Source organism: Cryptomeria japonica, chromosome 2 (genome assembly GCF_030272615.1).
Source record: "Cryptomeria japonica chromosome 2, Sugi_1.0, whole genome shotgun sequence".
Classification (NCBI taxonomy): Eukaryota; Viridiplantae; Streptophyta; class Pinopsida; order Cupressales; family Cupressaceae; genus Cryptomeria; species Cryptomeria japonica.
Genome location: NC_081406.1, coordinates 554,822,463 through 554,850,205, shown reverse-complemented (window position 1 = coordinate 554,850,205; position 27,743 = coordinate 554,822,463).

Sequence of the window (27,743 nt, the reverse complement as noted above, 5' to 3'; positions counted from 1 at the left end):
CAACACATGAACACCATAAGTTTTTGACGTGGAAACCCAAATAGGGAAAAACCATGATGGGAGTTGGCACCCATAAATATTTGTACTCTTTTGAAGTACGCCATGTTAGGAGCTTACAATATGGCCGATTAGGAGCAGACCCTATTGGGAGTCACTCGGTTAAGGGATTTGCCTACCAGCCCGGTTAGGAGCTTGATGATATGTTAGGATCAACCTCGTCAGATGATTTAACACTCTTTTGAGAGTTGCCTTGTTAGGGGACCTAAATGTTTAAGGCCTATTAGGACCTACCCGGTTAAGGGATTTAGCCTGCTGCAATTGTTAGGGAACAACAATAAGAAAATGATCTGTTACTTGCACTTCTCTACTTTCTTGATTAGATCCATTTATACACAACACTCTACAACTCTCAGGCAGATCTCACATTTCACTTGGATGACTTAACACATTCTTTAAGCCCACCGACACAATAAACATCAATTGTGTCATCCTAAATAGCCATCTCAACTAGGTTGACCACAAAACCCTAATTACGTCATGAATTTATAATTCAAATCATAAGAGATCATCACAGATCATTATACAAATCATTACAACAAATTATAATCCAATATCAATCGTTGGTTGATCATAACCCATCAAGGAAATTTGATATGTACCAAAGTCAAACCCTCAAAACACTCTACTAAGCATTTCGTTGATTCCCAAGAAATTCTTCCTTGAATCATGCCAAAACAACAATTAAATACTTCACGCAAGTTGTGACGTGTTACCAACTTCATGTAGACTTTTTGTCGATCACCGTCATAACAAAAATCATTACCGGTTAGATGATTTCTTCACCGGTCTTAAACCCTACTAACACCTTAGCAAAACTTCATCAAAAATTTGAAACACGCCTTCCAGTAACCTTCACAAGTTCCAGTTCCGGTCACATACACCTTTCCATGATACAAGTTCACCATCCAAACTGTAAATCACCAATCATTGCCAATCGTCGAATCCAATCAAAACAACTCTACTTTACTGGTTAAAGTCCTATTTCACGAACTTTAGTTCACTACCAGTAAACCCTGTCTTCCAATAAACCAAATCACTAAGATGATAAAACAAAACATCAAGAACATCAGTTGACATCAGTTTCCATCAATGACAACACAAATAACTGATAATGTCATCTATTCATAGAATCTCAATCTCTTCATCACAAATAGACTTCTATCCTTTACTGGTGCAGTCATCCATCTTCAATTGCATCACCTCATCTATATCAGTTATTCCAAATGCCAAAAATCTCCCCCTTTGGCATTGATAGCAACACTAATCAAATATAAAATCAGAGTATCATCATCATCTGCAACTTGCGTGTCAATATCACATCATTTATCGATTCTCCTCCTTTTGTCATCTCCCCCTTAACCAATGCTTCTCTCAATCTGATATTCAACTTTCATATCTAATTTCTACTCTTCTCCCCCTTTGACAACAATGCCAAAGATGTAAATGCATCACTTGTCTTCAATTCTTCTGTTGCCTCTTCCATCATCTCTGGTATTCAAATCAGAAAAATTATAACAACGCATTAAATCAGAACTTTACATCAGACTTTCTCCACCAAAACAGTAGCTTGCACCTTCATCAATCCTCAGTGAAAAATAAACATGAAATCCATAGGATAGATGGATCTCCATCATTCTAGTTCTTCTAGTGTAGGGGTCTAATCCCTAGTTTACCTCTAAGAAACTCAAAGGTAGCCTTCGGTAAGGGCTTAGTAAAGATATCAGCTAACTGATCTTTACTCTTCACATATTCCATCTTCACCTTCTTTTCTTGAACTCTTTACCTTAGGAAGTGATACTTCAACTCAATGTGCTTGGTTCTGGAATGAAGTACAAGATTCTTAGAAGTTTATTGCACTTGTATTATCACAATAGATAGTCACCGGTTCAGACATATCTATCTTGAATCCTTCTAGCACATGTCTCATCCATATTGTCTACATACAATTCATGGATGCAGCAACATACTCTTCTTCAGTTGTAGATTGAGAAACACATGTTTGTTTCTTGCTCGTCCATGCCACTAATCTTCCTCCAAGTAGAAAAGCTCCACTGGTTGTGTTTTTCTAATCATCCACATTACTTGCCCAATCAACATCAGTAAAGACATCCAAAGTAAAATCTCCTTTATAGGGATACCATAAACCATAGTCTATTGTGCCTTTTAGATACAAAAAAATTCTCTTCACATCCACCATGTGACTCTCCTTAGGCTCTTTTTGAAATCTAGCCACTAATCCAACATCATGAGCAATGTACGGTCTGCTATGGACAACATAGTGTAGCTTACCAATCATAGATCTGTACTCTATTTCACTAACAACAGGGGAATCATCTTCCTTTGACAACTTGTAGCCTGTAACCATCGGTGTTCCTACTGGTTTGTAGTCTTCCATGTTGAAAGTCTTCAACACCTCTTTGATATACTTGGTCTAACAAATAAAAATACCACCATCCATTTGTTGATCCTGTAAGCCAATAATGAACTTAATTTCACTGATTAGAGAAATTTTAAATTCCTTTTTCATATATCAACAAAGTCCATACACATATCATCATTTCCACCAAAAATTATGTCATCAACAAACAATTTTGCTATCAGCATCTTGTCTCCATCAATCTTCAAATAAATGTTGTTGTCCTCACTAGTACGTTGGAATCCAATTTTAATCAAATGTGCATGTAATCTCTCATACCATTCCCTTGGTTCCTACTTTAGACCATATAGTGCTTTGTGTAATTCACACACCATGTCCTTATCATCGGTCAAGGAAAATCCACCCGGTTGTTCAATGTATACTTCTTCTTCTAGAATCCCATTTAGAAAGTCTGACTTGATATCCATTTGGTAAAATTTGAATCCCTTATATGCAGAAAATGCCAACAACATCCTTACTCCTTCTAATCTAGCAATAGGTGCAAATGTTTCACCATAATCCTCACCTTCCTCTTGAGCATACCCTTTGTAGACTAATCTTGCCTTGTTTCTTACAATCTTTCCTTCTTCATCCAATTTATTCCTAAAGACCCATTTTGTTCCAATTACATTCTTATCCTCCGGTCTAGGAACAATTGACCATGTTCGATTCTTCTCAATTTGATCTAATTCTTAATTCATTGCTTTCACCCAATCATCATTCTTTAGTGCTTCCTTAACTGTCTTGGGTTCAATTGTTGATATCAAACATGAGTTCTCTCAGATCTTTCTCCTGGTTTGCACACCTTCATTCTTATTGGTATGCCTTGCATATCTATTTCCTCGTTAGTCTCCTTGCGTCAAAATTTGGGTCCCCTTTGTTTTCTCTTTGTTTTCTTTTCTTTTTGCTTTCTTTTCAGTTTTTGACCTCAGAACTCCGGAGTCCCGAGGTCTCTTTACTTTCTTTTCGGTTTTTGACCTCGAAACTCCGGAGTCCCGAGGTCCCTTTTGCTTTCTTTTCGGGTTTTGACCTCAAAACTCTGGAGTCATGGAGTCCCGAGGTCCCTTTTGCTTTCTTTTTGGTTTTGACCTCAAAACTCTGGAGTCCTGAGGTCCCTTTGCTTTCCTTTCAGTTTTGACCTCGGAACTCCGGAGTCCTGAGGTAGGGGCTTCCTTTTATGCCCAAAAAACCGGATTTCATACATATGGGTTTGGGATGAGCTATAAATAGGGATGATGGACTTTTTAAAAGTTCATTTGTGTATTCAAAGCTCCTCTTCCCTACCTCCAAGCCACGAACCCCCGGACTTCCAAGCTTTCCTTGGCAATTTCGAGCATTTCGATTCACTAGGTTGGTGATTTTTCCTTGCTCATTTTTGGTGTTTGAAGATTATTTTAGATTTTTCCTTCCTCGTTTTTTTGTGATTGTTGGGTTTTGTTTTTTTTTAATTTGTGTGACTTTGTTTTTGCATGCCCTAGTTTTTCACCCAGAACCCCGGAGTTCGGGTAGTTGGTTTTTCCGCCCCCGGAACCCCGAAGTTCCGAGTGGTTGTTGTCCCCGGAACCCTAGAGTTTCGGGTGGCTGTTTGACCTAATCCCGGACCCCCGGAGTTTCAGGATTATTTTTGTACCCAACTTAACCCCGGAGTTCCCAGCCTTCTTCACTTGTGCCTAGCCCGAGACTCTAGGACCTCGAAGTCCCGAAGTAAATCAATGTTTATGCTTGTTATCTAAGACTCAGGATTTGTGTTCTGCTTCCAAGGTCGAGTGGTTAGATGGACTCATCCTCCAGCAAAATAGGCAAAGAAATTGATAGACTCCCACCTACCATGAAATATCATTATCAAGGACAGGTCTATGTTTCAAAGCTAGAGGATAAAGTCAGATGGGTCATGGATACTGAAATTGGCCATATAGAAATTGAGGATATCAAGGCTCAATTGGACAAACCCAGTCTGGAGGCCCTTCACAGGAGAATCAAAAGATTTGGCCTAGTTGAAGCTATTGTCTTCCCATAGTCATTACAAGCACCAGACTTCATAATGACCATTGCCCCATTTTATAACCTAGAAACTAGAAAGTGCACAGATGCACAAGGAAAAACAATCATAGACTTGGATCCAGATATGCTTGGGTTCATCTTTGGAATCCCAACTAGGGAGGAGGTATTTCTGTTAACTAAGGAGGAGGCCTTAAAGGCATGGAATAACAAAATATCAGCCAGTAAGAGGCACATGAATACAAACTAGTTAGAAGAAGAGAGAAAGACAAGACTCAAGGCAACGAAGATCCTAAGGGCAGATTTCAAAGATCCTCAAAGAGAATTAATCATTATGCTCAGTAGGACCTTTGGCAAGCCGGATTGCAAGCATTTTCATCCCTAGATGTTCCAATTCATGAGCACTATTTTAATAGGGAAACAATATTTTGATTGGCCACAGATCCTCTCGGACAATATCTGTAAGCAGATGAAAGAAGTTCAGCATACCCAAAAGTTATTTTTCACGTCATATGTCATCTAGGTAGCTGCTAGAGCTGGAAAGTTTCCAGGGCTACAATTAGAAGGTCAATTGGGCGAGGAGGAAGGACAGAAGAAGATATGGGAGTATTATGCCCAACTCACTCTAGCCAATGCAAAGACTCATTTCAAAAGAGTTAATGATGCCTTTGTTTTCCCAATAATAATCAAATTGATAGGAGATGTGGATTAGCCCATAGGCCATTGCTATCATCTGAGAGTGGGCATGTTGGTTTATCCAAAACCCACACTCTACTTACATCAGGGTTAACGGATTCATAGGAAACCCAATGTTGTTGCCCCGATACTACAATGATAGGGTAATTTTGCTAGAGTATGTAAGGCAGCTTGTGGGCCTCTAGTCACTGTTGTCATCAAAACAAAAAGCAAGTATCGATTTCTCAGTATCTATTGGATACTTTGTATGTTCCAAAATACAAGTAGAAAAATTAGCAGAACAAGAGCTTCAAGATTTGAACTTGAAGGAATATGATCATGCTAGGGAGTTTTATGATCCCTATGGGAAACTTAAACAAGCTATGCCTAAGGCATATGAGGGGCACAGACCTAGCTTGGAGGACTTTTGGGCCAACTTGCAAGATAGTTTTGAGGTTAGGAAGATGAGCTATAACAAGTTATCTATGCCATAGGTAAGAGATTTTGGAATTGAGACTAACCTCCCTAAAGACCTTAGGGATGATGGGGACTTGCTTGATCCAGCTTATAGGGAACAGGGGTAGATAAAAGGCCCCTCTCCCCAATAAAATGGTCTGCAAGTGAAGACACAAATATGGAAAAGGTCTCCCAAGTGGTCATCAATAGGACCAAGCAATGGTTACGCTAGAGGGTAAGGCCCAACATCTCAAAGGTGAAACAGAAGGAATCCACTTTAGGGGTACCTCAATCAAGGGGCCATAAGGAGTACACTCGGAAGACAAGGTCAGCCTCGAGGAAAAATACATCCACTGATCTAGGTGAAGAAGAAAAACCTCAAGAAAGTATTGAGGTCTTACCCAAGAAACTCCAAGAAAAGATGAGGGGGTCTGAATTATTAAAGAAGGTAGCGGAACTGGGAGTGACCTATGGATTGGGAGCGGTACCACTTGCCAAAGTTCTCCCACTGAGGATGGCTATAGGGCACACTGAAGGAGAGGGTACCCAAGAGCAAGAAGAAAATATAGAAATTACTAAGGAGATACCCACTCAGCCACCTTCAACAGATGCCACATAGGCTCCAAGCACCAGTGCCCCTGTACCACCACTAGTCAATATACTCGCAGGGCAGCCCGGATTGCAAGGCTTCAGGTCTACCACTGAAAGAATGAAAGTTAGAAACATCAAGTCTGATTCAGATCAGGAGGAAGAAGATCTTGAGCAACAATGACCACTAGAAGGCGAGAAGGAAGGGGATGAGGCAGAAGACATATTGAATGAAAGACTGATTCTAACCCCTCAAGATCAAGAGGACATCCTCAAGGATATAGCAGCTGGGCAAGGGGAAAAAGAGGCAGGTGATGAAGAAATGGCATTTAATTAGGAGGTCTATGGAAAACTAGGAGAGTTACATAAGCAACAAGCTCTCCAAACCAATCTAGCTCGTCAAATTATACCACCTCAAGACCCCAGGAAAATAGAAGCAAAGGTAAGAGATGAAGCAGAGAGGCAGGCAGAGGTTCATGTTATGACTGTGGATATAATGTCACATCAAGGTGACAAGGATAGAGATATACCGCAATGGATGGAATTTACCTTTGGGAAGAAAAAGAGAAAAGCAGAGCTCCCTAAGGTCACTCTACAACAAGTAATCACCGAGGAGCCACCAAAGGCTAAGAAGCTGAAAATTGTTCATCACCTATCAAAAACTAGTTTCGATGAACTGATTGCAGATGTGGCAGTTCCATCTCAGGCTGAGGGACAAGCTTCTCCCAAATACCAAATATCATAGATAAATTTGGGCAAACAAACCAAGTGGGGGGAGCTAGATACTTTGGATTTAGCCATGAGCATCGACAGAGGACGTGTAGAGAAGGAGCATACTTCCAACGTGGAACTCAAAGCACAACTAGGACAATATAAGCAGCTGCTAATTGAAATGAGCAAACCCCTGGACTCGTGCATAACTGATGACCTGCCTTCTACATCGTCATTGCCAGAGGAAGAAGTAAAAGCGCTAATGGAGGTGAGGTGGGTGGCCACTGTAGCCAAGTCATGGGCCCAAGTAAATATAGTCAAAATAAGGTTGTTCTTGTAGAATACAATGGAGATATATCGTAAGGTGGTACAGGCAGGCGAAGCTTTGGCTTCTTGTTCCACACAATAGGAACGGAAGTCAAACATTTTCAATAAACAGTTCCGAGTTTTGAAAAAAGTATTGCGGCTAGGGGAAGAGACGGTGATAAACGAAGACCTCTTAGGGGGTGACAGCTATAGAAAATTACAGTCTTACGTATACATCTTGGAGATGAAGATTGAGATGTTTCAGCAGTATATCAAGGATATGACCAAGATTCGAGTCCCTCTCCTCAGGGAAATTTTGTCATACGAGAAGTTTGTAAATAATATGCTAGGACCTTTTGGCCTCAGATTAGCTAATGTAGGAATAATGTACCAACATCAAGTTTTGAATCAATGGGATGCATATGAGGCACAACACCTAGGACCCACGGCCCAGTTTGATGCCACCCTTATGGACAGGTACACATTTCTGATTACTCAATGTCAAGAAGTGGCAGACATGGTGAAGGAGTTAAAGGAGGGGAGAACACATGTGGATGAAGTTTTGAAGAAGTATAAATTTAGAATTAAGCATGTAGTTGACCCTCTGGTTCAAGCAGTCGCATGTATAGTTGATAATTATAGATATTTTATCAAGAAATAAAGGATAAGCACACAATTGCTAAAGATGGCAAAGCTTTTTTTATAAATCCTTAATCTAGTATTTTTAACTATGGCTCCTACTCGAGTTCCAATTTTGAGAGAAATTCTACATGATTACAAAAACGTGGCTCACCTAGTAGGGTCTTCGTAGTGCTCATGCAATCCCCATTTCGTAGTTGTTAAGTGGAGTGTCAAGGCAAAAACTTACAAGTTAACTGCAACTCCTAGTTTCAGTTCTTAATTTAGGATAGGGTTATTTCCTAGATAGTAGGGTGAAGAACTTCTATAAATTGAGAAGTTGGATTCATTTGTAAAGGTCCCAAATTGATGATTTGTGGCCTACATAAAGATTTTAGAATATTTTGTAGATTGATTAAGAAGTTTGAGTTATTTTTGTTATACATTCATTAAGATTAATATGTGAAGCAACTTGTAGATTGCCTGATCTACATTCATATTCTACCAAATTGTTCTGTGTAATCTGGTAACGTCTATTATTTGGAGTTAGCAACATGGTTTAATCTTTTTGTCTATCACTTTATGAATCATATTGCGCACATTAGTGGTGTATGAGAATTATTCTGATAGGCCATATTGTTGATGATTTTATTTCCATAGATTTGTGAAATTGATGATTATGCAGGTTTTCTAGAGGTTCGTCGTTGAATGCTAACTTGGATAATATTTGATAATTGCTTGGATAGTAGGGAACTAATTGAGTAGTTCATTAAGTTGTTATTATATTGGTCTTTATTGTTATTTTCTTGTTTCCCTTTACACATTGCATTTTATTTCCCAGAGAATCTTAAACCATAAAAATACAAAAAGAAAGGAAGTGCAGTTATCCATAACCAACGAGATTTAGTTCCAACCAACAGGCCCCTTTACAGGTATAACCACAGCAACCATCAGGCTGCCCATCACCATTGAGACCCAACTGTAGAGACCTTGGAGTAGTGAGTTTTCCGAACTCGTTACTTTTCAGGAGAGGTGGTGAGTGTTCACACTGGCTACCTGACTGTTGGCAAGGGTGTCAAAAACAGTCGCAACAGAAAATGGCGCTAGAAGGAGGGCCAAGACAAATCCTCTCATTGGTTAACCGCATATGGTACTCCCAGGAGATGGATTGATGCCCTTTACCCAACCTAACCTCAACAATGAGTAAGATGACATTCTTACCCAACTATACGACTTCGCTTGGGATAGTACAAGAGATTATAACAATTGGTTACGAGAATGACAAGTCTTGGACAACAAGAGACAAAAGGCTATACATATAGAAGTAGAGGCACAAAGACAACTTAATCCTCAGGTGAACCCACAAGAAAATCCACAACCACCTCCTCAACCAAAAAATTGAGGTACTAAGCTGGATCGTATATCATCCTTCTCTCCCAAGAGATTCCACTGATTCCTTAGGAGTGGTTCTTCACCATCCGACTTAGTAGAATTAGGACCTTCCACTAGGAGAAAGAAGAACAAAACTAAGAAACAACCCTCAACAGCCTCACCAGGAGTCATCCATACTCAACGTAGGAGATCAACTGATTCCTAGTCCTCAGCCTATCGCTACACCTTTTGTGGCTCAATGTCCACCGTCACCACCTTCAATGGCCTACTTCAACCAAGACACCATACCACTAGGAACCATGCCAGGGGGTATACATGACCTGCCTAGAAACCCAGATAAATTTTGCAAAAAATTTTACTATTTAGGGGGACGAATGGCTGATGAACATATTGAAGCATTCAAAGATCTAGTTGTTCATAATCATATTGAACACCAAGATGTAGTATGTAGACTCTTCCCATATTCACTTGGGGAAAATGAATACAATTGGTACTTAACCTTACCTGCAAACTCCATCACAGGTTGGGACCTCTTGGAGAAGGCCTTCATTGATCAATTCTGAGTGTACGTAGACCCCGGGACACTATACCACCAGTTTGCTTCTCTTAAGAAATCGCCAAATGAGACATTAACGACTTTTTATACTAGCTTCCAAAGGGAATTCAAGAGGCTACAAGCCCCTTACCAGGTAGCGCCTAATGTAGTCATCAACTCATATCTAAGAGCTATTGACCCTTGGACTGCTATGTTTATTAAGAAGAGTGTTCCTCAAGATCAAAGGGACACCTTGGCAAAAGTCTTCACATTAGCAATTAGCATGAATCACGAGTTGAATTGAACCCCAGGAGGGATCGGATATAATTTACCTGTAGGGGTGAATCAAGGAAACTACAATCAACTCTGAGGTCTACCCTTGTCTCTACCTATAGGTGCCCCAATGATGAACCCCGTGCCAATCTATGCACCCCAACCTTAGGCAAATTAGTAGTTTGTTGCTCAAGCGTCGACTTGGCAAAATGGTACCAATACCGCCCCCACTCAAACACAATATGCTGGTCAAGCGCAAGTCAGAAATCAACAATTTGACAATACTAATTCAGTGAACCAACCTCCAACTATGGCACCTAAGAATCAAGGATCCCATATATCCGCTGAAGTAGAAGCCTTAAAGAAAATAATCTCATAGGTTACTTCAGACTTGAGCCAGCTAAAGATGAATCCTCCAAGAGGGTATAATCATCCCCAACCATATAATAATCAGCGGAACTACAATAACCAAAACCAAAATCAAAGGTACAACAACAAACCTTATAGGTAGTGGAATACGGGTCCGAATAACGGTGGGTGAACCATGATCACCTTGACGCACGAGATAACCCAAACCACACATAAAGTGTTAACCTTCCCATTATGAACTTGCTAACAAATTGGTGCAGGTTGCATGACACAGCTGCATTCTGAGATTAATTGTGCTCAGTTCAAGAAAATCATAAGAATTGCTCAATTCGACTCTCAGCCCAAAGATTGTTCCAATGATGAACCTGATAAGGTTAATACAGCCATGTTGGTCGATACTTTCTTATGTAGAGAATTTAAGGCTGAAGTTGAAGTTGAACCATGTGTCTACGATGCTCAGGCCTTTCAGACCAAGAACAACTACAATCTTAGGAGTCAAGGAAAAGCTCCATTAATGGAGCCACCTCCCCCCACGGGTGGGTTTGTACCTCTAGATGCTAATACAAGCAACAATCCTCGCCTTCCTTGGGATTTCCAAAGAACACGCCCTAGACAAGCGCAAGGGCAAGATTATATTTTGAAAGGATCATTTGATGTTACGAAGGAGATGGAAAGGACTGCCACCACTATGTCCTTAATGGAAGTATTGAGATATTGCCCTGAATAAAAGGGGGTTCTCCTTAGAAAGTTGGAATTGTTAGAGTCACAAAGCAATAAGGTTAAGATGGCAGACTTTAATGAAGTCAACGAAGGCCAGTAGTGATGCAATAGAAAATCCACCATTTTTACTGAGTTTGAGGATATGTGGGAAGAATTTACATAACTGTTTGGTAGATTCAGGGGCCTCAGGAAACGTAATGCCCTACTCTATATGTCAACAGCCCGGACTTCAACCAGTATGTGCAAATACTAAGGTGGTGCAACTAGACAAAATTAAGGTTAATGTCATTGGAGAATTGAAAGATGTATACATCCAGTTAGGTGTTGATCCCCGAATATCTCATTATATTGATATTCAAGTAGTGGATATTCCAGAAGTATATGGGATGCTCCTTAGTAGAGATTGGTCTAAGACGTTGGGAGGATATTTCTCAACTTGTTTTACGTACTTATGGCTTCCATGGAAGGGGGTAAGCAACCAAATCTGAATTGATAGTGAGCCTAAATTGAAGAAATTAGTCACAAATTATGGTGCTCTCAATGAAGTGGTGTTTTTTGAAGTGAGTACAGGGGTTTACAGAGTCAATGAGATTCTTACTTTTTCTGCACCAACTCCTCTCCAATTATTTCGAGCAGACAAGACCGCATATAGAAGACAGGTCAAGGAGTTCGCTACAGCAGTACAACAAGGAATGTGTTTATTGGGAAACACTATGAAGATACAAGATGTGTTGCTTCCGAAATGGTGTCAGATACATCACGACGAGCATTCAGAAATTTCATGTATCCCATGTCAGATTGAGATTACGAAGTTGATGAGTCCAGTTCCATATGAAGCAGATGATCACACCATCAATATTGAAGAAGTTCAAGGTCTAACTTATGAAAAATTAGAGCCCCAAACAATGGATCCTATAAGTAAGACTACCTTACCTAAAGAATACATCCAAGAGATTCTTGCAGTTGCGATTGTTAAAAGTGAGGAGGAAGTTATTCCTCTTGAGCCAAAGAAAGAAGAAACACAATCTAAACTTCAACCTCAATCAGAACAACCTCAATTATCACAAGGCCGCGAGTTTGAGAAGCAACAATCCCCTCCTGAAGCTAACCTGATCATTGACCCAAAGGTGAAAATGTTGGCAAATGAACACTCCAATGAGAAATTGTAGGTGATTGAAGGTATTGTCATTGATGGCAACCTTACAATCATGTGATACTGGCAGGCAGACATAGGCACCGACACCGGCAGACTATACATCGGCATACAGATCACCGACACCAAAAAGATTGATCACCGGCACCATGGCTGACAAGAATTTTGTTTAAATGTATTTTGTGTTTAATTGTAAAATCTTTTGTAAGCTAACTTGGAGAATTATAATATGACTCATATATGTATGAGATCATTGCAGATCATTTATAATAAGGAAAAATGTGAAGTATGAAAAGAAGGTAGCAGACCTAATGTGCAAATTATTGGGATAAGGGTTTATGTATATTGTAGAGCTTAAACCGGTACTAAATCTAGCATAACAAATGTTGATTTGAAGCAGTACAAGACATTGGATTAGTATAATCCATTTTGTAAGTCAGTGTGACTTCTTTGTAATTGAGCAGTGAGCTCTAGGCACTTGGCCTTCCTGCATGTGCAGGCCCCTATTGTAAGTAGTAATATTCTCTTATTGGTCAGTAAGTGAATATTGTGGGTCACAAATCCCACCGAGGTTTTTCCCACACCGGTTTTCCTCGTTAAAATATTGTCTTATGGTGTGTCTCTTATGTTGTGGTTGCTATTCTTATTTACTGCATTATTTTTGGTTTACCGGTACATAGTTTTGATATGCTTTTCATGTTATAAGTTAAGAAAATTATTATATCGGTCAGATACTGATTCAGCCCCCCCTCTTAGTATCTTTGGGAATCCTAACAATTGGTATCAGAGCATGGTCCTCTACTTTAAAAAGCCTAATAGCTTGAGGAAGATATTGACACTAGTACAGATGGAAAATTTGAGAAAGCAATGGGAAACAACTCTTTCAGACTATGATGCAGAAAAAGTAAAGAATATCAAACTTGAGGATGATCTGAAGGCTGCACAAGATATTATTCGAGGACTTCAAGAAAATTTCACTATAGCAAGGAATAAAAGAAGAGAACTTTGTGAAAAGATGCAGAATGATGAAGATGAAAAAGAAACTCTTAATGATATGGTAAACAAATTGAGACAAGAGAAGAGTACAATGAAGAATGAGATGCAAGATATGACTATGAGATTTTGTAAAGAAATTGAAGATAGAAAGAAGAATGAAGATGATTTGGTTAGAAGACTAAATGATGCTGGAAATGAAAACACAAGACCCAGTCATGAAAATGATATGTTAAAAACAGATTTGATGCATACACAAAATGACAGAAACTGAACTCATGAGACAAAAAGGAACCTTGGAGAATGAACTAACTGCTGCAAATCAACACAAGGAGAAATTCAAGAAAAGTTCAGAAGAACTTGTTGACATGCTAAAGAATCAAAAACCTAATGGTGATACAAATGGCCTTGGCTTTGAAGTTGGTGAAAGCTTCGGTACTGCAAACAATCATGATCATAGTAAACCGGTAAGACAACCTGATGCTTACAAATGCAATGGGATATGCTTTAACTGTAACAAGTATGGTCATGGATAAAATTAGTGTAGATCTAGAAATTATCAGAACACTACTACACCCACCAGTCAATGTTCTAAATGCAACAAAATTGGTCATAATTCATAAAATTGTAGAATGAATGTAAGATGTTATGTTTGTGGAAGATTTGGACATCTATCTAATCAATGTAGAACACATACCAGCATAGGATATGGGAAAGCTATTCAAAAAAAACAATGTGACTTGTTATGCTTGTAACAAAATTGGACATATTGCAAAATTTTGTAGAAGCAAGACCCCACCGACAAATAACAAAGGTCCTAGTTTGAAAGGTAAAGAAAAAGTTGAAGAGGTAAAGCAAGAATTCTCAAAACAATGGATCAGAAAGTCAAATCAGAATGTTGAATGGAATAATCCTCCACTGGTAGAATAGAGTAACACTCCATTGGGAGGAGACTCTTCATCTAACTGAAGGAAAATCCTTTGGGGGTTTAGCAACAAACTGAAAAAACATGATAACATACCCTCGGTTGATGGTGAGAAGTTGAAATTACTTATTTACCGGCATATGAGTTAAGTTGTGACTTAACTGACAAGCATTAAATATGGTAGTTGGATAAAATAACATTATAAAGCAAGTGTTTTGGCTCCTTTTTCATTCACCGAGCATTCAAATCTTTGAGAGCATGAAAATTACCGAGTGAAGGCATCCTTAGCGAACAAGTGAAGCAGTTCATCCAAGCACTCATCCTAAATGCAGCTCGAGGTATTTATAACTATGGCTTCCTCATCCACTCTTGAATTTATTGCAAACCCTACTATGATTGAAGTTATCAAGCGCCCTAGACCTGCATTCAAGCTTGTTCCCGAAATAGCAAAGAAAGATGATACCCTAGGTGCATTTTATCAAATTCCTAAGGGAGTAGTATATGTTGAAGACCCTAGGATATACATACATTGTCATATAGAGGAATTAGGAGATGATGAAATAAAGAACATGTATCGGACTATGATTTGTGATGAATCTGAAAATATCAAACCGGAACATAAGATAGTGGAAACCCTAGGTTTTACTGAAATCCTTAGTGTCCCGGATTTTCCCAAGGATATTATAAGGATTGTGCTAAGCAGAGTTCATGGCAAATTCTTTTGGTTTGATTCAATTCATAAGATTACCAAAGAAGCAGTAAAGGCAGTAACAGGGTTACCTTCCACTGGTAGCAAGCCTGACAAAACTAAAAAGGTCTCCAATGACACAGTAATAGACCTAACCGGCGCAACATTTGATAAAAGGTCTCTAAGGGTAAATGATATAAAGGATATCAATGTTAGATTTGTCAGTATGATTTTAGGCTACAAGGCTACACATGCAAATAGGTTAAACTCAGTATCTAGCCTATGTATTAAAATTGCATATGATATGGTTAACAACAATGCTAGAATAGATGTGTGTGAATGGATCAAAGATGAATTAATAGACAATCTAAAGAAGATAAAGGGAGATAAGAAAGGAACCTTTAGATTTGGAAATTTGCTTGTATGTTTAATTTTGTATATTACTAAGCAAGTACCCGGTATTGGTAGGAAAGATTTTGGTTTTGACATACCGGTAGGAAAGCAACTTTTGGATACACTAAACAACATGGGAGATAATAGGGAGAAAAACTTAAATGAACATTTTCAGGCATTGAAAGCTTGAATGAAGACTAGAACAAACTATCATAGGCAATTGTGGATAAATATCAAAAGGAAATATGTTTTGTAATTAAGAAAGATGAAATCTGGATGGAGGTAGTTGTCCCTAGGACTATCTGGTTAACTGAAATGGGCTATGAAACAGATGATAACATCATAGAAACTTATGCAAAATCCCTCCTTGAAGCACCAAAGGAACCCACTGAGAAATGCAGAAACTATTAAAAGTGGAATTCAGTCAAGGAAAAAGGTTAAGAAAGTTGAACAAGCTGTGAAGAAAGGAACTTGACAAACAAAGGCAATTAAGGAAGATGTTTTGAAACAAAATGGTATCAAGGAAAGTGAGCTGGAAGGACTTCAACCGGAAGCTCATCTTTCACTAGTTGGAACTTCTTCTGAGAGTGATATATCAACAGTATTCAAAAGGGTAGAAAGGAAAAGAAAACCCTCATCGGTACCCTCACCCACACCTAGTAGAACCAGACAAAAGCAACAGCTAGTGAGGCCTCTAGCAAGGAAGTTGACTCCGAAGAAGAAAAAGGTAAAACAAGACATTGCTCCACTAGATAAGATACTTAGTGAAATAACAGAGGATGGAAAGTTGAAGAACATTAGCAAACTATACAATACACTTTCAACTGATGACAGAGAGAGCATAGAAAATGGTGTAATTTTACACTTGGATATTTACAAGAAATTTTTGATGGAAATTGTTGATGAAATACCCATTGATCTTTACAAAAGACTTGAAGCTAGAAGGGTAGCTATTGTTGAGTTGGACAAGAAAATAAAAATTGAAAAATTACTTGCAGTTCACCTAGTGAACTCACCGAAAGAAATTGATCAATTAATCAGTGAGGCCAACCGGACTATATTCTCAACCGGTCACCAGCATGTAGCACTAATGGTAGGGAGAATGAATGAAATTTCAGAAGAGACTGTGAATCAATGGGACATATTCTTTGTTGAAAAGGAGAAACAAGAAGAACTCAAAAGACCCAAGACTATTAGAGTATATCAAAAGGACAGGGATAAGGGGAAAGGCAAGGAAGGTGGGCCTCCAAACCTTAAGATAATTGACAACTTACCCCCACCTCCTTCTGATACTCCACTGGTAGAAACAGTTGACACACAACCAGCTACTGAGAGTATGGAGACTCCTCTAGAGGATACAAATCCTAAGTCTGAAGTTTTGTATACCATGAATATTGATACACAAGAGGTGAATATTGTGGTAGATAAAGAAACCACTGAAGATAAGAAGAAAGATGTGACTACTGAGTCATAGGCTGCAGATGTGGAAATCAATGTTAGGACAGAGACAGAGAAACCGACAGAGGAATCTACTGAGAAACAATCAAAGAAACTGGAAATAAATAATGCAGAGGCAAATGAATAGAAACTGGAAGTACATTCAGAGGCTACATCTGAGAAACTGGCAGTTGAGAGCTCTGAGAAACCATCTGAGGTACTGGAACAGAAACAGGTTGATGTACAAGTTCAAACTGAGACAATGCCACTAGCAAAAACTGAAAAGCCTAAACCATTGCTGATAGAAATGCATACCCAAACAGATCCTCCTGAGAAAGAGGAAAGCAAGGTTATCACTACAACTGACAGAATGGAAATTGTTAAAACAGATGGACAGACATCTGGAACTTCTATTGCAGAATTTCGGCCTACAAATGTAACAGAGGTCTTATTGGACTCAATAAAGAAAATCACAGTGTAGTGCACAAGCCTATAAGGCTATTGATGATACAATCCCCATTCTCAAATTGATAGAACCCCAAGTGCATTGTGGATAATAAAGATTCTTTAGGTCAACTAGACACTTTGTCTAAATACATCACCGGTAACATTTTGACAATTCATCAAATAAATGAAGACACAGTTAAGGAGAAAATGAATAGAGAGAAAGAGAAATTCTTTGATGAAACAATAAAGAAGTGCATGGGACACATTGGCACACTTTTAGCGGCACTAAACAAAACAATAATGGAGTTTAAGGAACTCTATAGAGATACATGCAAGACAAATGTTCTGACAACATATATAGACAAGGAAATAAGTAAGGTACAAAAGGAGATTGACAATATAGCTGATAACCTCATTGGTTCATCTGAACCATTATCAGTTACAAAGCAGAAGATACACAGTCTTGAAGAAAAACTTGAGAAATTTGAAAATGAGAAAGACAAAATAAAAGGGAAGGCAAAAGACCTTAAATGCAAACTCAGCCCCAAATTGGAGTACCTCATCTCTTTGAGTAAAGAGATCTCTGAGGCACTTGTTCAAAGATTGAAGACACCGGAGGAACAAATGCATCACCTCACCAGTACTATTCAGAGGATAGAGGCTGCACTGAAAGATAGTGAAAAGTTCACTGAGAGTCTAAATTTGGTATTAGCATAACTCTTTCAGATTGTAACCCACAAGATACAAGGATCTAGGCAGGAAACACACTCCACTGACCGCAAATGACAACCTTTGTCATTAATGTAAAAGGGGGAGTAGTGAGATGAGAAAAATGATCAAAACAAGACATCATCAACTCAGGGGGAGCATGGATTTTTTACAACATAGTTTTGGTAAGAAATTTTTTTTGGACGTCATTTTTTGGGCACATTTTTATTTTTCTCATGAGTGTTGCCATCAATGCCAAAGGGGGAGATTGTTGGAAAATGAACACTCCAATGAGAAATTATAGTTGATTGAAGTTATTTCCATTGATGGCAACCTTACAATCATGTGATACCGGCAGGAAGACACAGGCACCGGCACGGACAAACTCTACAGCGGCATATAGATCACCGGCACCATGGCCGACAGGAATTTTGTTTAAAAGTATTTTGTATTTAATTGTAAAATCTTTTGTAAGCCGACTTGGAGAATTGTAATATGACTCATATATGTATGAGATCATTATAGATTATTTATAATAAGGAAAAATGTGAAGTATGAAAAGAAGGTAGCAAACCTAATGTGTGAATTATTGGGATAAGGGTTTATGTATATTGCAGATCTTAGACCGATACTGAATCTAGCATAACAGATGTTGATCTAAAGCAGTACAAGACATTGGATTAGTATAATCCATTTTGTAAGTCAGTGTGACTTCTTTGTAATTGAGCAATGAGCTCTAGGCACTTGGCCTTCCTGCATGTGTAGGCCCCTATTGTAAGCAATAATATTCTCTTATTGGCCAGTAAGTGAATATTGTGGGTCACAAATCCCACTGAGGTTTTTCCCACACCAGGTTTCCTCATTAAAATATTGTCTTATGGTGTGTCTCTTATGTTGTGGTTACTATTCTTATTTACTGCATTATTTTTGGTTTACCGGTACGCAGTTTTGATATGTTTTTCATGTTATAAGTTAAGAAAATTATTATACCAGTCAAATATTGATTCACCCTCCCCCCCCCTCTCAGTATCTTTGGGAATCCTAACAGAAAAATGTAAAGAGACCAAAAGATGAAATATGGTTTTTAAAGTTTGATGGGTCAAGATCCAAGCAAGGCAGTGGAGCAGGCGTAGAGTTAACCAACCCAAAAGGGAAAACCCTTTTAGCTTCTTACCGACTCCAATTCCCTTGTACTAATAACATGACAGAGTACGAGGCCTTAGTTAGAGGATTATTTTTTGCTCATAAGAAGGGGACAAAGTGTTTGAAGGTGCAAGGAGATTCTGAGTTAGTGGTTAAACAAGTGTGAAGCCAATATGCATGCCACGATAAAAGGTTAGCAGCGTATCAAAATAGAGTGTGGGATCTGATTCAGGATTTTGATGCCTTCGATATTCAACTGGTATCTAGGAAAGTCAACGGAATACCTGATGCGCTGGTCGTAGCTGCCAGCACATTAGAACCAGTAAGCCAATCCCCTTTAAAGAAGTTCTTTGTGGAATTAATCTCTATACCTGTTGTACCTGAATATATCAAACACTTCCAAGTCTTCTGGGATGATGCCCACATTCTATCCTTTCTTGCCAATTCAGGGGCTTTTGAAGATCAAATTATTGATGAGGAAGACAAATTGGATGATCTTAATATCAAAGGTAATGTTTTGATATTTTGGATTTACCAACTAATGTTATTCCTAAAGGGATGGTCACCTTAGAGAGACTTTTTGATTTTGACCCTAGAGTAAAGAAGAGACTAACGATGGATTCAGATGCAAGGAAGTACAAGCCCCATAATATTGGTCCAGAAGGACAAGAGAGGATTGTCTATATTGGGAAGATTTGCACTCAAAATGAAAGAGAAAAACTGATACAGATCTTGAAAGAGTTCATTGGTGTAATAGCATGGGGGTATGAAGATTTAAAGACATTCAATACAATGATTATCACCCATGTGATTCCCCTAAAACCTAACATAAAGTCATTCCGACAAAAACAATGCCTGGTCAATGCACTAATAGAACCCTTGATTTTGAAGGAAGTACAAAAGTTACTTTCCGCTAAGATTACTTTTTCGGTATGAGATTCTACTTGGGTTGCTAATTTGGTACCAGTATGAAAAAAGAATGGAGAAATACGGCTTTGCATGGACTTTCACAATCTCAACAAAGCCTCTGAGAAAGATAATTACCCGCTCCCTTCTTTGTATGAAGTACTACAAATAGTAAATGGTTCGCAAATGATGTCATTTTTAGATGGTTATTCAGGATATAACCAGGTATTGGTGAACTATGAGGATCGTACGAAGACAATGTTTATGATGAAGTGGGGAACATATGCATACAAAAGAATGCCATTTGGGTTGATTAATGCTAGGGCAACCTTCCAACGAGTGATGGATACGGATTTTAAGGAACTGATAGGAAAATGCATCATTATTTATATGGATGATTTGACGATATTTTCCAAGGTCAGAGAAGACCACCCAGACCACCTCCAAAAGGTATTGGAGAGATGTCGAAGATATGGGATTTCCCTTAACCCCAAGAAATGTGTGTTTGAAGTGGCTGAAGGAAAGCTACTTAGCCATGTAATCTATGAGAGGGGGATATCTATAGACCTAGATCAGGTAGAAGCATTATTGAAGTTACAAATGCCCGACAGTAAAAAGGAGATGAGATCTTTCTTTGGGAAGATCAATTTTGTTAGAAATTTTATTACTGGGTTTGCAGAAATAGTCAAGCCATTGAATGAAATGATGAAGAAGGATGCTAAGGTTGAATGGACAACTGAAGCAAAAGAGGCTTTTGCCCAAATCAAGAAATCCATCACCGAAGCTCCTATACTAACTAGCCCTGATTACGCGCTACCGTTTTACATATATTCTTTTGCTTCACTACACTCAACAGCGGCTATTTTGATGCAGAGGCAAGCAGGGGACGAGAAGCCTATTGTATTTATGAGTTCTCCTTTCAAAAGTGTTGAGGTTAGATATCCTACTCTTGAAAAACAGGCCTTTGCATTGGTAAGAGAAGTTAAGAAGTTTAGGCATTAAATCCTAAGGATTAAAATTTATGTGATTGTCCCTGACCAAGCGGTGAAGTCACTACTCATGCAGTCCGAATTGGAAGAACATCGAGAGAAATGGATGGAAATATTGCAAGAATTTGACTTAGAGATGCATCCAATGAAGTTGGTCAGAGGCCAAGGATTGTCTCAGGCCATGGTGAACAACATCCCTCAAATCCAGTGCCAACAGTATACATTGAAGTCATTCACTCAGGACCCCTGGTACATGGATTTGGTATTTATATTGCTGAATAATAGGTGTCCTGAGGGGTTGACAACCACACAAAGATGATAATTAAGGCTCAAAAGTGCCAATTATATGATCAAGGATTCGGCACTCTATAGAAAAAATTATGAAGGTGTAACGTCATAAATTGTACGCACTTGCTAAAACAGTACAATTTAACACCTAGTTTAGCACCCACCTTGGCGCAATTGCATCTTGCATTGCATTTCCCCTTTAGCACTTAATTAATCAAATTAATTAGGTCTAAAGGTTCTATTTCATCATTTTCCACATCATAAAGTCAGGCCCTTTCATTAAAGTGTGCCCCTTTCATTTTATTCCTCCAATACATCACTTAATCAAAAACCCTAATTAGGCCCTATTCTGAGCTTGGGGGCTTGATTTCGGGGGTCAAAACATCTCGAAATCACCTGTAACTTCGGGATTCTCTCTAAAATCATCATATCTGACGGCCTTGAAAATTTGGTGAAAAGTTGTCGGGACCGTGGCGCCCGGAGTGCACACGGTCCTGGATATTTTTCCTGAAATTTTAGGAGCGCGATCCAATCATAAAATAAAGCTTAACCCCAAGAAATTGGCGGGATATTCGATCTCTAGGTCGGCCAAAAGATGAAATTGCGACCTAGGATTTCATACATAAGAGCTCTCTTTCTTCATTTGAAAGGATCGGATTTTTGTTTCCAGGAACCTCATATGCAGCGAAAGAGAAGATCTTTGAGTACTTCAACATCTTACCACATCCCTCCATCAAGTATTTATCAATTCCATTCATCCATTTAGGGCTTGGAAGACATTGAAGAACAATAGGAGATTACCGAATGAAGATTGGCTTGTACCTCTCCCTTGAGGGTTGGGTATGATTTCATGTTGTTTTCATGTCTTTGCATAAAGCTTCAATATATCCTTCATTCATGCTTTAGATCACTTTGCATCTTGATTTAGAGCATTTACATTATCATTTACAAGCAATTAGGGTTTACTTTCTAGGTTGCTCTAGTTTGCTTTCTTGCATTTTAGGACCTTGCACACACACTAGGTCTGCACACACAATACATTTTACAAAACAACTTGGCTATTCGTGGAGGTGGAAATCACCGAAGCGGGGGTTTGACTAAGGCAAAACCCTATATAGCTGCACATACCCCCTTTTTTCAGATATAAGTGCAGGTTTCAGGACTCGGACGACGCCGCAGGATACAGATCCGGAGAGAACAGGTCAAGACAGCACTCTGTATCAAATTGCAGAGCAGAAGACTGGGACAGGAGCACTGGGCACCCTGGTCCTGCCAGGACAGGGGCGCTGGGCGCCCTGGTCCCTGGGACAGAGGCACTGGGCGCCCTGGTCCTCCGGACCGACAGCTTTCAGACAGCTTTCCGACAGTGTTTCAGAGTGCAGAACGACAGTTTCCGGTGCAGTTTTCAGGACAGTGGCACCCGCGCCCCCGTCCCGCACATTTTCAGTCCGATTTTGACTCCGGGTACACATCTGCATTCTTATTTCATCCTTGTATTTACAGCTTTCCATTGTTTAAGTTCAATTCTGTAATCTTGTTGTTAGCTCATACTTGCATTTTAGGGTTAGGAATTGAACTTGCATAATCTTACCTTTCAATTACAACAAAGGAATAGAAACCCTAATAGGTAGCCCGTGGCTCTCTCTTTCACAAAAAGAAGTAGCCAATTGTGCGATGCCTCTAGGCTCTTTCATATTCCGTAGTGTGTGACAAGAGGTAGGATTAGGGCATGATAACCTAGTCTCGCTTTTTCCCCCACACATTTTGGTGAACCCGACGTGAATCTATCATTGCTTCTTCTTGCATTGCATCGATTAGATCTAGATCTAGATTTAGTGTGTTTTCATTTCATTTTCATTAAAAAGAGAAAAAAAAAAAAAAGAGTGTGTTTCTTTGCATTGTGTGTTTAAATTTCATGCACTTTTTATTTCAAAATGTCAGACTTTTATTTGCAAAATGTTCATGCTTATGACGATTATTATGAGTATAGCCAAGATGAATTAGATGAAGCTTTAGATGATTTTTTGAACCCTAAAGATGCCAAACCTTCATTTTACCAAAAACTCATAAACCTTGTTACTATGCCATTTCGTTGTGATGAGAAAGATAAGCTGAATGAATCCTCTCAAGGGTACATTCCTATCAACTCTTCCACTAAATCTAGTAACATGGTTGTTTTCAACAATCCCCTCTATGAGGAGATGTCTCCTTTTGAATCAAAAGATAAACCTTTTAATAGATATGATCATGCCTTGTTGGATGATGCTCTTGATGACTTTGTGGCTTTATCGAAATCTCTAAATAAGAACAAAACTTCTAAATTGGTTAACATGATAAACTTGAATGAGCATAAAAAGCCTCTCTTTGAAGTCCAAGGTGCTTATCCTTCTCCCACCTTTCAAGTTCCTAAATCACCTCTCCTTACTGTCCGAGGAGGGTATGATCATGATTCCTTTATTACTCCAAATAAACCCATCATCACTGTGCAAGGAAGAAAACCTATAAGTCCTTATAATTATGCCAAGCAAATAACTAGAGAGAGTTATCATGCGGTTGCCCATACTTATCATACCAGAAATAATAGGCAGCCTAGTCCTCCTCCTATTATCCCATTTTCTCTTCCGAATCCTCAACCGATTCTTCCACAAGCTCCCCGTATTTCGCAAGTTCTTGGGAAGGAATATGATCTCATAGAACAACTTAAAGCTACCCCTGCTAAGATATCCCTTTGGGATTTGATTCAAACTTCTTCCGCTCATCATGGAATGTTACAAGATGCCTTGAAAGATTTGAATGTTCCTCCACCGAATACATCTAGTAATATAGCATCTTTGGTTAACTCTGTGATGAATCCTAAAGCTCAAATTGTGTTTACCCAAGATGAGTTGCCTACTAGTGAAATCCAACATCAATATGATCCCTTGATGATTGTGGTTATCATGAAAGACACTACTATAAGACGAACACTAGTAGATAATGGCTCTGGTCTTAATGTGTGTAGCATTAATCTTTTGCATAAGATGAATGTGGATACATCCTTAATTGAACCAGATTCTCGTCCTATTCGAGGCTTTGATAATGTGGCTAAAACTTCATTAGGTACTATCACCTTACCCATCACAGTGGGGCCTGTTACTTTGCCTACTCCTATCCATGTTATGTCGGGAAATCTAACGTACAACTTGCTACTAGGGAGACCTTGGATTCACAGTATGCAAGTTGTCCCCTCTACATTGCATAGACAAGTTAAATTTATTTATAACAATAAGACATATACCTTGATAGGTGATACTAATTTTCAAGCTTGTTTGCAAACATCTACTTCCAAGGGGGGTTCTTCTAAGCCGTCCTCATCTAGTGATGACTCTTTAAATAAGATACCTATCAGTGAATCCTCGCTCTCCGATGATCAAAATTCTTCGGATGAGTCTGGAGCTCTTGAAGAAGATTCTTCTCGACTTGAAACTACACATAAGAAGGATTTTAATCCTGAGAAGGTTCTCGTAGACGACGATTGGGGATCCCTTGATTTTAATCCTACCTTTGTAGGAGAATATAAAGTTCCTTCTAGAGAGCTTAAAGTTGAAAAGAAGGAAGAAGCTAAAAATCAATCAATCTTACCCGAACCTATGAGTAATAATTTTGTGGCCGCTTCTCAAACTTCTTCTCCTCACACCTCTAATTATGAAGAGTTTGATTCTTTGTCTTATGAAAAACCACCTTCTCTTCCTGAAATGGCTGATCGTTATGGTCGTGGTTTTCGCATTTTTGCTAAGCATGGGTATCATGGAAATGGTTGCGGTGTTCATGAACAAGGGATAAAAGTTCCTCTAGAGACTAATTTTCACAGTTATGCCTTTGGACTTGGCTATAATCCCTGCAAGTGCACTAAAGCTTCTAAAAGACCATGCATTAGTGTTAATGTTATTTCTACCTCTCTATCAATGCAACACCCCGAGTACATTGATGGGGATCCTTCGTGTGCTTGTGCTTTTGACGTTTTCCCTACCGATGATGCTTTAGCTGAATTTTTAGGAGCTTATGACACTCTTCCTCGTTATCATCACAATAGGGGACTCCCTTATTGTTTGAACACTGAAGCCTATTTTGGAAAAGAGACGGATAACGATGAGATTGTGAAAGAATTCCCTCAGCTAAAGGATACTCCTCAACAAATTAATCTTCTCATAAGTGACATCACTAATGTTAAGATGGATCCTTGCAATGAAGAGAAAGTTCTTAAAATTGGAAAATGTTTGGATGAAGAGGAACAAAAACAATATGAAGATTTATTGCATGAATTCCCCGAGATCTTTGCTTGGACATACTCTGACATGCCTGGTATAGATCCTACGATTGTTACTCATAACATTGTCTTAGTTCCTGACGCTAAGCCCGTGAAACAAAAGATTCAAAAAATGAATCCTAAGGTAGCTTTGCTTGTTAAGGCTGAGATTGAAAAGTTATTGGAGGCTGGATTTATCCGCCCTATTGATTATTCCCCATGGATTTCAAATATTGTCGTTGTGGCTAAACCAGATAACAAAATAAGAATGTGTACCGAATTTCGAGATCTAAATAAGGCTTCTTTAAAAGATGATTTTCCTCTTCCAAACATTGACATGATAGTTGATTCTACGGCAGGACATGCCTTGTTATCCTTCATGGATGGTTTTTCAGGATACAATCAAATTTTTATTAACCCTCAAGATCAATTCAAAACCGCTTTCACTACTCCTTGGGGTACGTTTTGTTGGATAATGATGCCTTTTGGACTTAAAAATGCCGGTGCAACTTATCAACGAGAGATGACCCTTATCTTTCATGATTATATGCATAAGATTTTAGAGGATTATGTTGATGACATTTTAGCCAAATCCTTTCTTCGCATGGATCATATTAAAATCCTTCATCAAATCTTTGAAAGGATTCGTAAATATCACATGCGCTTGAATCCCCGAAAATGTGTTTTTGGTGTGGATAGTGGAAAACTATTAGGATTCATAGTTTCGCATCATGGGATTGAGGTGGACACTAAGAAAATAGATGCTATTGTCAACATGCCACCTCCCAGAAATGTGTCTCAACTTAAAAGCTTACAAGGAAAGATTCAAGCTATTCGTAGGTTTGTATCTCAACTTGCGGATCGTACTTTTCCTTTCACTCAACTTCTCAAAAAGAATATCACTTTTCAATGGAATGAGGATTGTCAGCAAGCATTTGAAGATTTAAAAATGTATTTAACTAATCCTCCTATCCTTCAACCGGCTGAACCTTCTAAACCTTTCCTTATTTATACGGCTGCATCCTCTCATGCTCTTGCAGCATTATTGGCACAACATGATAAAGATGGTAAAGAATGTCCGGTTTATTACATAAGTCATACCTTACTCGATTATGAGACCCGATATTCTGCGATAGAAAGACAATGCTTGGCCTTGGTGTTTGCGACTCAGAAATTGAGACATTATCTCTTAAACTCAGAAGTCCATGTCATGGTAAAGTTTGATCAGTTGAAGCATCTTTTCTCTAAAACTGATTTATCAGGACGCCTAGCTAAGTGGGTTATGATGTTAACTGAATTTGACATTAAATTTGTTTCACAAAGAGCAATTAAAGGGCAAGCGTTGACCGATCACCTAGCTGAGGCCCCTTCACCTTTCTCCTTCCCTAATCCTGAGTCTTTTCCTGACGACTTCATTCTTTCTATAGAGAAAGATGAAACTTGGGAGTTATACTTTGATGGCTCTAAGTGTCGTACGGGATCGGGGGTAGGTGTTGTTCTGATTTCTCCTACAAAGAAACCCATTCCCTTATCCTATCGTTTAAATTTCCTGTGTACCAATAACATTGCTGAGTATGAGGCTCTTATAGCGGGAATAAAAGCAGCCTTAGCTCTGAACATAAAACACATACATATCTATGGAGATTCGCAATTGATTATAAGACAAGTAACAGGAATATATCAAGCAAAAAAAGACAAGTTATCACAATATAAAGACCTTGCCATCTCTTTATTACAAAAATTTGATTCTTATACCATGGAACCTGTTCCTCGAAAAGATAATCAACATGCGGATGCAATGGCATGTGTGGCTTCTCTTGTATCTTTAGGGGACCCTGTGGTTGATCTTAAATTTGTTAGTCACAACCTTATTTCTCCAGCTATTGTAGACGATCCTAGTCTAGTAACATGTTGTGACTTTATAGACTCAGATGAATGGTACTCGCATATCGTAAGATATTTGACTGATGGTACCTTTCCTGATTCTGCTAATAGAAACACTAGGGCTAGAATCCGCAAGTTGTCTGCTAGATATATCATTCTTTCTAATGTCCTTTACCGAAGGGGTTATGATGGTCTTCTCCTTCGCTGTCTTAACAAATCAGAAATCCCCATTGCTCTTGAAGAGGCGCATTCAGGTGCCTATGGGGGACATTTTGGAGGCAAATCCTTGGTTCATAGATTGCTTCGTATGGGATACTATTGGCAAACTATGCAAAAGGATTCCTTTTCATTTGTTAAGAAATGTCATCAATGTCAACAACATAATAA